This window comes from Typopeltis vanoorti, chromosome 15 (assembly GCF_054136105.1).
Source record: "Typopeltis vanoorti isolate ZY-2024b chromosome 15, IOZ_Tvanoo_1.0, whole genome shotgun sequence".
Classification (NCBI taxonomy): domain Eukaryota; kingdom Metazoa; phylum Arthropoda; class Arachnida; order Uropygi; family Thelyphonidae; genus Typopeltis; species Typopeltis vanoorti.
In genome coordinates, this window is record NC_143563.1 from 85,949,661 (window position 1) to 85,965,454 (window position 15,794).

The window sequence follows — 15,794 nt, forward strand, 5'->3', positions numbered from 1 at the left end:
CAAAATGATCACTTAGTAATTAAACTGTTTGATTACCTTCTATTACTTCCCTACATCAACAATTTCTAAAGTTATCCTTCCATAGTAACTCTTCCTTTTACTTGACACATAGCAAAAGAACTCCTTAGGCTTTCTTTTGGACTAATCAGCTAGCTTCCTCTCATATTAGCTTTCGCCTTCCTTAATACAGGTCAATTTCCTTGCCTGTACCTTGTACTCATGGGTATGCTGATTACCTGTTTCTTTTTACTTTGTCCATAATCTTTTTTTTTAATCTGCAACTCCTGCTTAATATTATTCATCCATCTTACTCCTACTTGGTTTATCCTCCTGACTCTGGGTATGATACTATTTTCCTCAAATGCCCTTTTACAACCTCCCATGCACCATCAGCACTCTCCCCTTCAAATTCTCATGCCATAGCAATTGGGAAAGCTGACTTCTCAGCTTGCCATAATCACCAGGCTTAATTCCAAATATACCCATTCTTAACAAATGATTCTGCACATTTTGTGATCTCCCAGCTCAGAACTGCATGATTGCCTTCCCCAAGTGGAGACTGTGTGGATAAATCAGTTATTGATATATTCTCCGATGCTATGACCAGATCTAACACTCTGGAACATCTTGTCCCTTCCATTATATGATGTATCAGGTAATTATCTCTAAATAAATGTATAAAATCCATTTCCTTCTCACAATCTATGTTCCCATAGTTGAAATCTCCCGTAATAATTCCATAGTAGCTGGCCTGGTTAGCGTATCCGCTCTCCAGCCAAAAGGCTGCAGGTTCGAATCCCGCCGTGGGCATGGATGATTGTGAAGTACTACTGGTGGTGACGGCGGTAGATGGCGTTGGTGTAGATGATGTAGTTGCGGTTGGTGGAGTGGTGTAAATGGAGAGTTGTAGAGTAGGTGTTCTCCCTCAATTAGTCTTTGGACTCCCTGGAGATGTTGTGTAATAATAATAATTACTTGACTTGCACTTACCATGCAAATTTGCCAATGTACATCATCTATATTCTTGTATAAAACTATGTAGCTTAAAAATATCAAAGCGCTTTACATCGATTTTTACACAGGTCAGGTCTCATGAGAATGTTACAAAAATAACCTTGTTTTTCTATGTTTTATGCTAAATATTTTTGTAAATAACCCCATGGGAATTGATTATATTTACTGTTTTAACTAAAGTTTCTAGAATGTCAAAAACAAAGGCAATGCATTGCTATTGTTAGTTTGTATAAGAGAACAAGAAAGTTATTTACGATTAAGTGTGTGAGAAAATTGTTTGCGAGCTCTGCGAATGAACACCTTCAAAGTTAGTATCAAAGATATCCGCTAGTTTCAGAGAAGTTTCTGCTGCCCGACAAGACAAGGAAAAAAGAGTGCACGGAGGAGATGAAAGAACGGGTCAGCCTTAACAAAAGGATCAAGGAGAACTCCGATTTCTTTGGGGTTTACAACGCTTGGTGTAAGGTCCCAAGAAGGCGAAAATAAAAGGGGACTGAGCCGAGCATCGTGAGGAGAGTCTGGGTCCAGTTGCAGAGAGAGAAGAAGCTAGATCCAGTTGGTGAGAGAGAGCAGAGGCGAAGCGCTGTTATCGAAGAGTGCCAGAGGCATTCGGCAGAGGACCAGACTTTACGGCGAAACCATGCCAGAGGAAAAAATTTGGAGAACAGCCGATGCCAAGTGCCGGTTGCATGTCCTAGTGCTTCGGGAAGCCAAAAGCCACAGAACAATCTTCAAGCCTGAGTGTTGAAACTTCTTGCCTGAGCTTTTGAGTACCGGGATTGCAGTCCAAGACCCGCTGATAATCCGATGAAGCGCCCCCTGAAACAAGACTATCCGGACGGAAACCTAAGGCCTGAGAAGAAAGAAAATCACAGCCTTCGATGCAGGACTTTTGGAAGGTGTCGTGACAAAGAGCCCCTGTAAGTGTATTACATCCTTTTATGTACATTCTTTTTGTAATCTAAGAGACATGTCATAGATGGACTGATAAGAAACAGTAATAAGAAATATCTATAAGAGAGTACTCTGAATTGTTGTTAACTGGAATATAAATTGTAAGATAACTTGCCATAACTAGTTAATCTCTTTATGAGTAAATTAGTCTCGGCATTTATACTCTTCAGTCATTAGCAAAACCCCTTCTCTCATCCTGTCCTCCCTCTTACATTCTATCCATATTATTATTAAATGTACTCTTTGTTTTTATTGTAAATAAATGTGTTTTAATTATATGTCAATAGAGTGCCGCCTGATTGTTTATTTTATAATTCACTGTTCCTAAATAAATGCGAACTTAAGAGCGGGAAACCAAGTGAGATAGCCGAAGCGTGTAGTTAAGTGCAAATAGACCACAACTGTTTGTGTCAAGTTTTACTAAAGGAATTTGTGTTAGAGAGAGAGAAATCAACCATACGTATTAGTGAGTTTCATGCCAGTTAAAAGATACTGGTAGAGCAGTCTTATCAAATAAATTTTCTAGTATTTATAGGCATAAAACTCATAGCTAAAGGTAGATAAACTAAGTACGCAATAGTAAGGTGGAATAGTGAGAATAAGAAAGGAATATATATATATAAAAAAAATAATAATAATGGTGGGTTATAAATAGCAAGTAATAGCAACACAGTTACACTTGCTTATATCCCCTGGATTATAGCAGCAACCAATTACATATTTCATCCTGTGATCTCTATCTTACACCAAATAGCCTCAAATGAATTGTCCACTGCATGCCTGTCCTCTTGAGGCATTTATACTATTCAGTCATTAGCAAAATCCCTTCTCTCATTCGGTCCTCCCACTTCCATTCTATCCCTATATCATTCTTAGTCAACCAAGTCTCAGTCTAATTTTGAGACTTGGCTGACTAAAGCCTCCCCAAAAAAAAGGGAAAAAAAAAACTAGAAAATTTTCCAAAAATCTTCTTTTCTTAATTAAAATTCAATTTTTATTTATGTTGTATCGTGTCTTCTATTTCTATACTACTTATGAATTAGCGGTCACATAAGGTGGGAATACCCTTTGGCTCTCGGGAATCACGGCCGTTGTGAACGCAAGGCGAACGAAGTGGTGCTTGGGTGATACTTTGTTTTCCCGAGCTGGGCCAGAGATCACGGGTATCATTATTATTATTTCGGGCTACTCCAGGGAGTCCTTAGACTCATCGAGGGAGGCCCTAAACATCATGTCCACACAACTATACGACATTCTCACAGTATCTATCATACCTTGCCTTGAACTCGCTCACCGTCATAGCACCCACAAGACTCTGGCAGCTTATTCCACTCATTTACCACTCTAAAAGTAAAGAACCCAGCTCTAACACCCCTGCTAACCACACTCTTGCCCAGCTTCCATAGGTGCCCCCCTGGTTCTCCCACCACCAGTCCTGATCTCAAAAATATCCTCTGAATTAATCCTATAGAATCCCTTTAGCAATTTGAATGTCTCAATCATATCTCCCCTTTTCCGCATATCAACTAGTTTCTGCAACCCACAAATCTTCAACCTCTTCTCATATGGTTCATTCCATAGATCTGCTGTCATCTTAGTCATTCGCCTCTGGATTCTCTCCACCTCCTTCCCATCAAGAAGGAACCGAGGTAACCAAATCTGGCCACAGTAGTCGAGATGAGGTCTTATCAAGGCTGGGTACAGAGGTACAATAACTTGCTTGTCTCTGCTCGTCAAGGTATTTTTCAACAACCAAGTGATTTGATGAGCTGATTTAGCTACTTTCGCTATGTGCCCCCTAAACTTCATCTCCCTATCCACCAACACTTCCAAGTCCCTGGCCTCATCAATCTCTTGGAGTACAGTTCCACCAATGTGGTATACTGCTGCTAATCTTTTCACCCCAAAATGCATAACCTTACATTTTGTCACATTAAATTGACATCCATTCTCCTTAGCCCAGAACTCCAATCTATCCAAGTCATCCTGCAAGATTTTGACATCTTCTGCATTCACTATCGCCCTACCCAACTTTGCATCATCAGCGAACAAATGAACTGTTCCTCTTAGATCCTTTACTATATCGTTAATGAACAGATTAAACAGCAGTGGTCCAAGAACAGAACCCTGCGGCACATCACTAGTCACAGGCCATCTTTTGGACTCTACTCCTGAATAAACTACTCTCTTGATATCTCTCCATAAACCACCCACCTATCCATCTCACCAACCCTATATCCATTCCCATATGTTGTAGTTTACGGATTACAATTCCATGTGGTATCCTGTCAAACGCCTTTGCCAGGTCCAGCAGTATCACTGTAAACCCATTTCCCTTATCCAGTTCAGCCCGTTACCTTGTTATTAAACTTGAGCAAGTTACTGAGGCATGATTTACCCTTCACAAAGCCATGCTGTCCCCCGTACAGTATCTCATTTTCATCAATCCATTCCTGTATTTTTCCCTTGAATACTTTCTCCAAGACCTTGACAACGACTCCTGATATGCTGATCGGTCGGTAATTTGCAACCGTAGTCTTGGATCCTCCTTTATGCAGTGAAACTATTTTCCCCTCTTTCCACACCTTCCGGACTAAACCAGACCTGAGACTCGGATTAAATAACATAGTCAAGGGCACTGATACTTCCTTAGCCGTTAGACGCAAGATCCGTGCCGGTATACCATCCAATCCCACAGATGTATTCACATTAAGGTTCTGTAATAGACTATTCACCTCCACTTCATTCATCACAATTCCCGTATAAACTAATGGTTCCTTCATTTTTTCAATGTCACCACCTGGATGATATACTTTTGCAAAGTGCGCGCTCAGTAACTCCATTATCGACTGATTCAGTGACCTTCTTACCATCGTCATTCCTTAAAATCATTTGCCGTGTACAGTTTTTTTCTTGCTTGCAGCATATTGAAAGAACTGTTTGGGATTCTCTTTAGCTTGCATAGCTAGTTTCCTTTCATAATCCGCTTTTGCTTTTTTTTACCACACTCGTTACCCTTCTGGCCTGCACTTTATACCGTTCGTGTTCCTGCAGGTCACCCCTTTCTTTAAATTCCCTCCACAGTTGTTTCTTTTTTTGCAGCTCAAGCTTAATGGTGTTATTCATCCATTTAACCTCTATTTGTTTTACTATTCGGACCCTAGGTATACAATAAGCCATAACCTCCTGTAAATGCTCCTTGACCACTTCCCATGCTCTATCGACGTCCAGCCCTTGCAGTTGTACATGCCATGGCATTGATCCAAGCAATCTCCTAAGCTTGTCATACTTGCCAGCACGGTAATTCCACATATACCCTGTCTTAATCGAAAATTCCACACCTTTAGCCACCTCCCAGGTCAAGACCTTATGATCACTCTCACCAATAGGTGGCAACATGGTCATATTCATTAGTCGAATTCTGATATGCTATTACCAGGTTAAGCACTCACACCCCTAGTATTTTCAATTACATGCTGTCTCAGATAGTTATCCCTTAATAATTGAATGAAATCCATTTCCTTCCTCACATATGTCCTCTCCTCCTTCCAATCAATGTTACCATAGTTGAAATCCCCCATAATAATTACGCTCCTTCCACTCATTTCATCAATTTGTTTATGCATACTATCTCCACCATCTATTCCATCACCTGGTCAATAGCAGCACCCAACTGTATATTTTATTCTGCCAGTCTCAATCTCACACCAAATAGCCTCAAATGAGCTCCTTTCACTATCCTGCGATACAACTTCGATTCTCCTTGGCTGCAGTTCATCAGCTATCATCAATAACACCCCTCCCCCCATTTTATTCTCTCTGTCCCTCCTAAACACACTATAACCTACACATTCTATCCCACTAACTATATCATCTTCCGTCAGCCATGTTGCACTAATGCCAATAACCTGTGGCCAGGAAGAGCCAATCAATGCCCAAAATTCTTCCTTCTTCCTAATACTCCTGGCATTAGTATACATGAAATGCAGTGATCTCTTTGTCCTACCCCTATCTTGATGCGTTATTCTAAATGTCCCATTCCCATTTTTTGTCCTTAGTGCTGGGTCAGGTATATTATATATATTCTTACACTCAACTGTCTCACTGATGTCCTTGATAGGTCTAGTTTCCCTGGTTCTGCACATCCATTTTCACTTCATTCAGCAACGCTTTTTCCAGTCTCTGCACACCAAGTCCATTCAAATACAAGCCATCCATCTTGTATAAGTCCTTTCGCCCATCAAACTCATTCCACACGTCCATGAATTCCACACCACACCTATATCATGTATTGGCAATGACTGCAGATACTCAGTCATACGTCGTATGCAATGCGCAGTGTGTATTCTCAAATCATCTACTCAACTCTCCCCGCCCCCCTCCCAAAATTAAATCATGAGTACTCGGCCACCTCTAAGATTAAATCGTGAGTGCACCACTGCATATGGGTATGGTTGTATAACGTAGTCATTCCTCCCATGAGACTTATTGCACTAAACTGTGAAGCTTTGATGCTTATTTAAAACTTGAAACAGTAGACAAATCAGATATATCATCATATATCTCATGAATGCTTCAGTGTTTATATGAGTCACATAGTACAGACAAAACATTAAATACATTAGAAGATGTGAAATGGTCTGCATGATATTTTGTTGCTACCTTGGCGTCAGATCCAAGAGGTGATATCAATAATTCATAGGATGATGATGTTAAGTAATGTGGACTGACATGTATTGTGACTACAGGAGAAACCGTAGATTCCAATGATTTTTCGAAACTAGAAAATAAAGGATTATTGTCATCGAGCCCAAGGTGTTGAGTCGCTGGTGAGTATTGACTTAAGCATCAGAAATTGGAAGGGACAATACACTGGTAAATATAGATTCACCTGACAGTTGGTCTTCAGCAGCCAACTCAAGACCACTTGAAAGTTGATGCAGACGACCATACTCACTAGGCACGTCTGACTCCTTTTCTTTAATGACACTGTCAAATGAGTTGGGCAAATGATGTCTTCAAATATTCACCTATCTTTATTCTGCTATGTGGGATGGAAACCAGCATCTTCTGTTGCTTAACCCCTGACAACTAACATCATATCAGACAACGAATTAGATGATTCAACTCCTAATGGTATTTGGCTTTTTATAACGGTGTGCTCCAAGCCCATCACAGATATTTTTGCTGATTTCCCTCGTCAACTGTTACTTATCTGTGTCTCTGTATCTGTTACTTATTTGAGCTTCAGTTTACCTGAAGCGCTCTGCTATATGTCTTCCACAGTATCATAGTACTTGCTAGTAACTTCCAAAAAAATCTTTAATTTTTAACAACTCCGCAGCTTTTGACAATGAGGAAAGGATATCCCGCGAAATATTAATTTTGCCATGGTACATATGTTGAACCATCAACCGTAGTCAGTAAACTTCATATCACAGCAGGATGTTTGAGTTCTATAAAAATAAGCTGTAGAGAAGAGGACTGCTTGCAGATAGAACTACTTTATGAACCTTAAGGGTCATTTCCCCCTTAACCAGACCTTCACTAGCAATTAACAGAAGCAGTTAATATATCATCACATCTTAAGACCCCATGGAGTCAGACTCATCTAGGAAGAACCTTTTATCATACACACAGCTCATCATAAACATTCTTAAACACATTAAAATTCTATGCAGACACCACACTCAGACAATGCATTCCAATCACTCACAACTCTCCATGCAAAAAGCCTGCTTCCCACTCCTTTGCTCACACTTTTCTTATACAGCTTTCAGGGATGACCTCTTCTCCCACCATTTTATGAAAAACCTCTTAAACGTTAAGCCCATAACAAAATGTTACTAACTCCTACATCTTTAACATATCATCCCTCTTCTTCCTGTCCACTATACTAATTTCATTGTCTCAACCTTTCTTCATCTTTAAGATTCCTGAGATCAGAAACTATTTTGGTCAGTCACCTGTAGATCCTCTAACATCTGTTCATCCTTTTGAAAACCAGGTGACAAAATTTGTGCGCAGTCCAAAAGTGGCGTAATCAGAGCCATATACAATGAAACCAGACTCTCCTTGCTTCTACAAACCAGTGTAATCTGCATCATTGCCAGAATTTGTTTTGTTGTCTTCACATATTAGATTTATGAAATAGTACCATAGACAGCATTCCTATAGCACTTACATATAATGTACACACACACACACACACACACACACACACCTGTACTGTAATATACTCCTACTGAAATCAGTTAGGCTTGGCTGAAATAATAATTAGCTGCTCACACATTCACTGCCACTACAATTTCACAAAGTGTACTCATCAAAAACCAACAGACAATTTACACAAACTTATATACAAAGCTTAATCTAAACATGATAATATAAAAAGAAATACTCCACAACAGTTGTGTATTTCTTTTTATATTAATATTTTTACACATCTTCATATCACTAGGTGACAGTTTCAAACAATGTAATGACAAGAGAAACATTGCAGAGAATGTTTAAAACATTCTCTGAAATGTTTCTCTTGTTATTACATTGTTTAAAACTGTCACCTAGTGATATGAAGATGTGTAAAAATATCCCTAGAATTTGACATGTTCACTCCATTAATAGCTGTATAAACATCTCTCAAATAATCACTTATTCCCGACGAGTGGCCAGTCAGTCATTCATCAAATTCCTGACATGTACCCCCTCATACATTATAGAGGATATTATGATAGTACTACATGAAAAAATTACACCATTACTAACTTCTGATCAACAGTTTTCCTCCAGATCAATATGTTATCTCTCAAGACTCCGACATTATCATATCTTATATTTTTGTCTTCTAAGGCACCACCTATATCTTGGTCTTCCTCTGGGTCTTTTTCCTGCCAAGTGACCGTACTAATAAGTGATAATAGTTCTGCCAGGGTCGTTCCGTGGGTTTGCACGGAACGAAAATTTTTGTGACCCCCCCCCCTCCCCTCCATTAAAAATTAAAAGATCCCGAAGTACAATAACATGTTATGAATCACTTTATTATACTGCACATTAAGAGGAATGTATATTAAAGAAAAAACACAAATACTAAAAAAAAAAAAACATTTTTATTCATATCCTACTGACAGTCCAGTAGGATATGAATTATTTATTATATACTACTGGACTGACAGTCCAGTAGTATTATTTATTCCCTATTTTTTTATGAACGTGTTCGATTATACCGCCTGGGTTCATAGCACCCTGGTACGGAATGGGCCTGAGCTCTGCTAACACATTCCTGGATGCTAATCATGTCAAGTTCTTTCCTAATATCTTCGTTTTTAATATGATATTGCCATTGATGCCATCTATTCACTCCAATAATTTTTCTCAGAACTCTCGTATCAGAGATCTCCAGTCTTTGATCAAATGTTTTATTCCTAACCCAGGCTCTCAATTCCATAAGTTAAAATTGGTTTGAACACTGTCTTGTATACAGTAAATTTAATGTTTTGACTAATTTCTCTCTTATTCCATATAAATTTATTCTGTCGACTTCCCTACAATACCAGCTTTATTGATTCTGTTGTCTATTTCCATATTTAGTTTGTCTTCGCTAAAATTTGTGCTTAAGTAGCTGAAATGTTTTACTTCTATAGATTCACCATTCAGAATACAGTTGAGATTTTCAATGTCTTTGTCTTGTTATTGCTGATTTTCATACCAGATTTATTACAGTAGTTATTCAATTTAGTCAGGGCATCTTGCAGACATGCGCTGGATTTATTCAGAAGTATAACATCATCTGCATAAAGTATAGAGCTCTAGATTAGCATCTAAATAAAGATTAACACCAATATTGATATTAGATTTAATACCACATTCTTTCATAATGTGATCCGTGGAGATAATGTGCACCCTTCTTGCACCTCATTTCAGATCACACCATCTCCCTGTATTTCCTTCAATTCCAAGTACTGACTTACAACTCAAATAAAGTATTGCTTGATAAAATGTTCCATTGTGACACCATATATATATTGTTTTGAAGAGCTTTCCTCTTGACACCTTGTCATATGCTTTTTTCAAATTAAGAAAACTTAAATACGTATCCTTGTTATATTCCCAAAATTTCTAAACTATTTGTCTTAAAGTGAAAGTCTGATCCTCACAATCTTTGGCATGAATCCAGCTTGTTCTACACCAATCTTCCCTTCCACAATACTTCTTAACCGTTTTTCAAGTATACCTACATAAATCTTACTAGGAACAGTCGGTAAGGAAATAATTTTATTTCACATTGTTTTATTTGCCTTTTTATATATGGGTACTATGATAGCTCTGCTCCAATCATCCAGAATTCAACCCTCTAACTAGGCCTTCTTAATTATGCAATGAAGCCACTGTACAAAAATTTTATATCTCTATATTAGAACATTTCTGGTCAAATTTTATCTACTCAGCTGCCTTTTTTGCATTTCAAGTTTTTGATTACTTTTCTACTTTAAGTATATGTATTTTCCTGACTGTTGCGCGTTTATTACTACTGTACTGATACTGTTTATTTCATTTATCAAGCTATCAAAGTAATTGCTCCAGACATTTAAAATAACTTAAGTTTTCATGCCACTACTATCACCTGATTCTTTTTACAGTACTCTTTAATCCATTTCTAAGCTTTTTCAATAGCCCCCAGAATATTTTTGCCACCTTCCTGATATTTATTTTCTTACCAAAGTCTTCCTACGACTTTCGTTTAGCTAGTTTTACAGTGTTTCGCTTTCTTGCATTTGTCTCTGTATTCTCTAAGAGCACAAACTGAGTTATTCGTCAGGAACTTTCGATATGCTTTTTTCTTTTCCTTTACTGCCTCTAACTTCCTGATTCCACCATGGAGTTCTGATTTTTCTATCCTTACGGACAACCTCATCACACGCCTCTCTGGCTGAGTCAGTGTTTCTTCAGTACTTGCACCGAATCTCCAAGGTTTGGTTCAAACAGAAATCCAGCAGGTATTTACCGTTATTATTGGCTTTGCCCTTTTCTCCAAAATATTTCTATATTTCTGGTAATAATTTCCTACTGTGCTGTTTAGATCTCCAACAAGAGCAAACTTTACCTTTTTTGCTGTGCCAGTTGCCTTCTCTAATGTCTCAAAACATTCCTCCATTTCGTCCTTCATAGAAACTTATGTGGGACCATAAGCACAACTAAGCCTTGTTTCCCACTTCTATTAGTCCACATCACTACTTGATACTACCTGCATTCAAGAATATTATTCACATATTTAGTGTTGAATACTACAGTTACTCCCTCTTTTCCTGATTATTATTGCCTGAATATAGCATTTTGCATTTGTGGCTTAGAAAGATCGATCTCACCTGTTTTGTTCTCTTTGTTTCAGGCACGCCTATTATGTCGATTTGGTACTTTGATCCAATTCTTCTGCTTGGTTTCATTTCTTTTGCATTGATGCCTCTTACGTTGATAGTACCAATCTCGAACTCTATTGATGTTGTGTGGACGTGTTCTGGGATTTATCCTTTTCGTCCTAGCAACAGGACAAATCAGCCAGGAGAACAGAAAATTTATTTTACAGATAAAAGTATATATTTAATCATAAGATTTAAACTCCATATCCTATGTTATGGTTACGAAAGCCAAGCATGCTTGGCATATTTGTGGATCTAAATATCACGATTATTATGAATGCCTCAAACCAAAACTGAGAGTCCCTGTGAAAGCAAATGACAGAATTTTGTTTGCGGATTTGGCTGCTTTACTGAATTATTTAGAGAATTTCATATTGGACTGCACTACTGATCCTAAATCCTTTTTATATTGCGTTGTTTTGAGTTAGTAGTAGGCTATCCACATAAAGAACTTCGCATTTTAAACTAAGTCATTTCTCCGACCAACGAAGCAACAGCCTTTGCTGTTCACTATCATCGAATTAAATATTGGACTAAACTACTATTCTAAGTTCTTTACTCCCAACTATTCCGAATAGTCAAAATAATTGATTCCCGTGAAACCACAATAGCTATAGAAGCCTTACCGGAAGCATAACCATTCACTAACCTTTCTTCTTTAAGCTCAATGCGATGTTTTACAATTAACCAACTTTCCTGAAATGAGAGTAATACAATACACGTCAAATCTGTTTCTTGTATTACTCTCTTAGTAACAGTGTCATAATGACTGTCATAAACAAGACAATAACCATGTGGCGATTCGCTTCGCTTATTTCTGTTGGCATCTAAATATCCCCGCGTTTCCCTTAATAAGCTTTATTTTACCGAAAGCAGAGTTTCCCTTATCACTTTTCGAGCCACGTTTAAGAATTGAGCTGATATTCGTCGTTTTTAGTCAAGTGAAACTCTCTTGAAATCTAATATAACTCATGTAGCGTTAAAATTAAAATTGGTTAGTTTTAGTGGCCTTTGCTGTCCATCCAACAGCGGGATGCAAATCCCCCCCTTCCTTGTCCCATGGATGTTTGTGGATTAATATCATCTTTTATTCTGAGACCACTCCCCTGCTCTTTATACTGTCTAATTTACTTTATATAGGCAAATCAAGTAGCTAGTAGTTACATTTACAATAGCATCAGTTCTTGTGTGAATATAAATGCAAAAAAACTGATTTAGTGCACTGCCCATCTCGCTTGGTTTAGCAGTGGCATTCTTTTCGCTTTCCACTAAAAGTCAAACGCTATTCATGCATTTCTTTTTAATGTAGAATATGTATTTAATTATTCCCTTTCTTCCATTGTTCTCCTACCTAGCACAGGCTATTTTTAGACACATAAAGGCATTTTAAACCAAATACCTTTATCATATGGATATACCAACATCTTCAGTTTTGCAGAGCAGCTTTCATTTTATGTGGTTCACCAATTCGGTTGTTATTGTTTTGGATGTTTTAGGGGTATTACGTTTTAACTTGTATAAAGTGGCTGGCAGCAGAAAGCATATTTTTCCGTTTATCAGCATCAATTCACTTAGCATTTAACCCATTCAATATCTTTCTCCGATTAATGTGTCTAAGTTTTTCCTCATAATTTCTCTTGGACATTTAAATCCTTTACCTTTTATCTTATAATTGCATACCACAGATTGAAAGACTAGTTGTTACCTTACAATCTGTTCCTTAGTGGTCAGGCTCAAACGCACGGTGGATCGCAAAAAACACCTAAACGCGAATGCTTTGGGAGAGCAAATGGTTAAGGAGAACGAAGGACTTTGTGCATGTGCTTCTCGAACAGCTAGATGGTGTATGGATTAGAGAAAAGTGTAGAGATGAAATGAAAGAAGGAAGCTTCTGCTCGTGGTTTTTCAGAGAAATAGAAATTTGGTTTAAGTGCTTGTAAAGTGGAGGTGCGCGTCGTTTGTTTGTGTTGAGCCCACGAATATTAGTAACGTGCGCATGCAAATATTTTTGATTTGGTTTGTATTTTTCATTTTAATTTTTTGTGGGAGGATTTTTCTGATGCTGAGCGTTACAGTATTTGTATTGCATCATTGATGGTCGCTGAAGTCAGAAAATTAAAAAACAGAAGACAAGCGTTATGGAGTTAACCTAATTCAAGAATCTGTTTCCTACACTTTATTCAATCCCTTAGCCTCTTCGTTCTGTAACAAACCACCGCTTTTGAATTTTTAAGTTTAATGTACTAAAGAGTTGTAATAATAGGTTTTGGGAATATCATTAAGTGAATTCCACTTATAGAATCTAACATTTTAAACATTAGTAACGTAACACTCGCTTCTTTACTCTGAATCCTGTCTAAGTTACATTAGTTCATATTCAAATTCAGTCCTGAATATTAGACTGTCACCATACCTCTTTTAGACCAATTTGAATATCCGGATTATTACTGTGAATCGTTATCTCAAATGTGAGATATTATTCTCCTACCATTCGTATAAACGGTAAGAGTATAACACAAAAAATATTGTCCTTTAGTTAGCAAGCGAAGTTTGTTCCAATCACGAGGTCAGCGTAGCCGACACTTATTTTTCAATTATTGACTTCATCAACTGATATCCCTCCTAATGTAGTGTCCGATAACACGCAAACATTAATTAGTAGCTAGTGCCCTGCGTTCTTTATTCTTCTCAAGTGAGTTTTATGGCGTTCTGTTTATAATAGCACCCTCCTCTCTGTTTAGTTTCCTGCTCTCTTAACAGATGCATTTCTACTTACCAAACTACTTGACACTCTCTACTGAAGTGCAGTTGCTACTAAATAGTTTCTTCTTCCAAAAATGGAATTCTTTTCATCATTTCATACCATGTTTTAAAATGTTTTTCTAGTTTTAAATTCACTGCGTTAATTTTCTGGCGGCAGACCTATCATCAAAAACTGACTGCTAAGGGAAGCGTTTATTTATGTGCCACCTGCAAGTTGCTTCGTACCATTTCTATCTTTAAGATGAATTATTTCCATTTGTTCTTTAGGTCTCTGATTTCTTTGCGATTGCTACATAATAAAACGGCTTCTTTTACAATGGAAAAATCCTCTTACAGTCTCCTTCATTGTCTTGCTTTTGTTTCTTTTTGTTGTCCTTATGTACCATGCTGTGACGTAATGGTGTAATAAATAAGAAAATCAATTCAACTTATGTCACTGTGGAGTTAGTTGATTGCCAGTGCGTAATTCCTCGCCCAACTGAACTGTAGACTAATTAGTCTACTGCAGTGGCGTACCCAAAAAGGGGACAAGGGGCCCTGCCCCCTCCAAAGAAAAAGAAAACTAGAAAATTTTCCAAAAATCTTTTCCTACTTAAAATTCATTTTTTTTATTTATGTTGTGTCGTGTCTTCTATACTACTTATGAATTAGCGATCATTGTAGATGCTCAGTCATAGGTCGTATGTGATGCGTAATGTGTATTCTCAAATCGTCTATTCAACAAGCCCCCCCCCCCCTCAAGATTAAATCCCGAGTGCGCTACTGGTCTACTGAATTGTAGACTAATCGCAAATGACTGCTTTATTTTCTTATATGAAAAATATTACTATACAGTATATATAAAATTATTTAAATAATAATATTTAATATCTAAAATTTGATATCCTCTATCACTACACTATCTTGCTATATTTTAATATTAGTTAGTGGTAACAAAGAGGAGAGTTCTTTAGAAGTACGTCTACCTCATTGTACCGGAAGTGACAGTTTCAATAATAATGTTTGATTGCTGCATAAGAAATTTTCTTGTCAAAATCTTGAAGGTAGCACAAGTTTCGTTTTACAATTATTCTCGCTTGAGCAACGGTGAAATAAGAATAAAAGCAGTGAGTAATTCTCATTCAGTGACCTATCACTGGCTATTTTGTGCATGTCTAGTTGGCAGTAATTAGCAACGTTTACACAAACAAGGCATTAGAAATTAACCGAATCTCATCGCAGTGTAATTTCATTTTCCAATACTTTGAAAATTAGTGTCTATACTAACGATATAAAGCAGAATAATTGGATTGAGCATTATTTTGGAGAAACGTTAGCCATGCCATTTGCAGACTGCTTTCCCTGGGACAAAATTAGTAATGTTCTGGTGGATGTACGTAATTATAATTACGAGAATGTTATATAATTGCAGATTACTATGAGCCCTTTTCTGCATTCGGAATGGGATATAAACATTTAACCGCTATAACTAATTTCACTTTACCCCGATGATCCCGTTTCTGTATTTGATAGAAAACGCCTGCTTTTTGAGCATTTGTTGATATGATAAATATCAACAAATTAAACATACGCTAATCTGTCTTGAGAAAATGATATATTTTCTCAAGACAGATTAGCGTTCAGAAATAATAAGCAAACACACACATTTCG

General features: G+C 37.5%; 1 protein-coding gene and 1 long non-coding RNA gene across 8 annotated transcripts in view; one reads left to right on the forward strand and one right to left on the reverse strand.

The window, feature by feature from the left end:
* Dgk (diacyl glycerol kinase 1) overlaps positions 1–15,794 on the forward strand; it is a 419,112-nt gene that overhangs the window by 338,967 nt on the left and 64,351 nt on the right. The gene's annotated exons all lie outside the window — the stretch shown is intronic.
* LOC150098952 (uncharacterized) overlaps positions 1–15,794 on the reverse strand; it is a 225,713-nt gene that overhangs the window by 43,716 nt on the left and 166,203 nt on the right. The window lies entirely within an intron of this gene.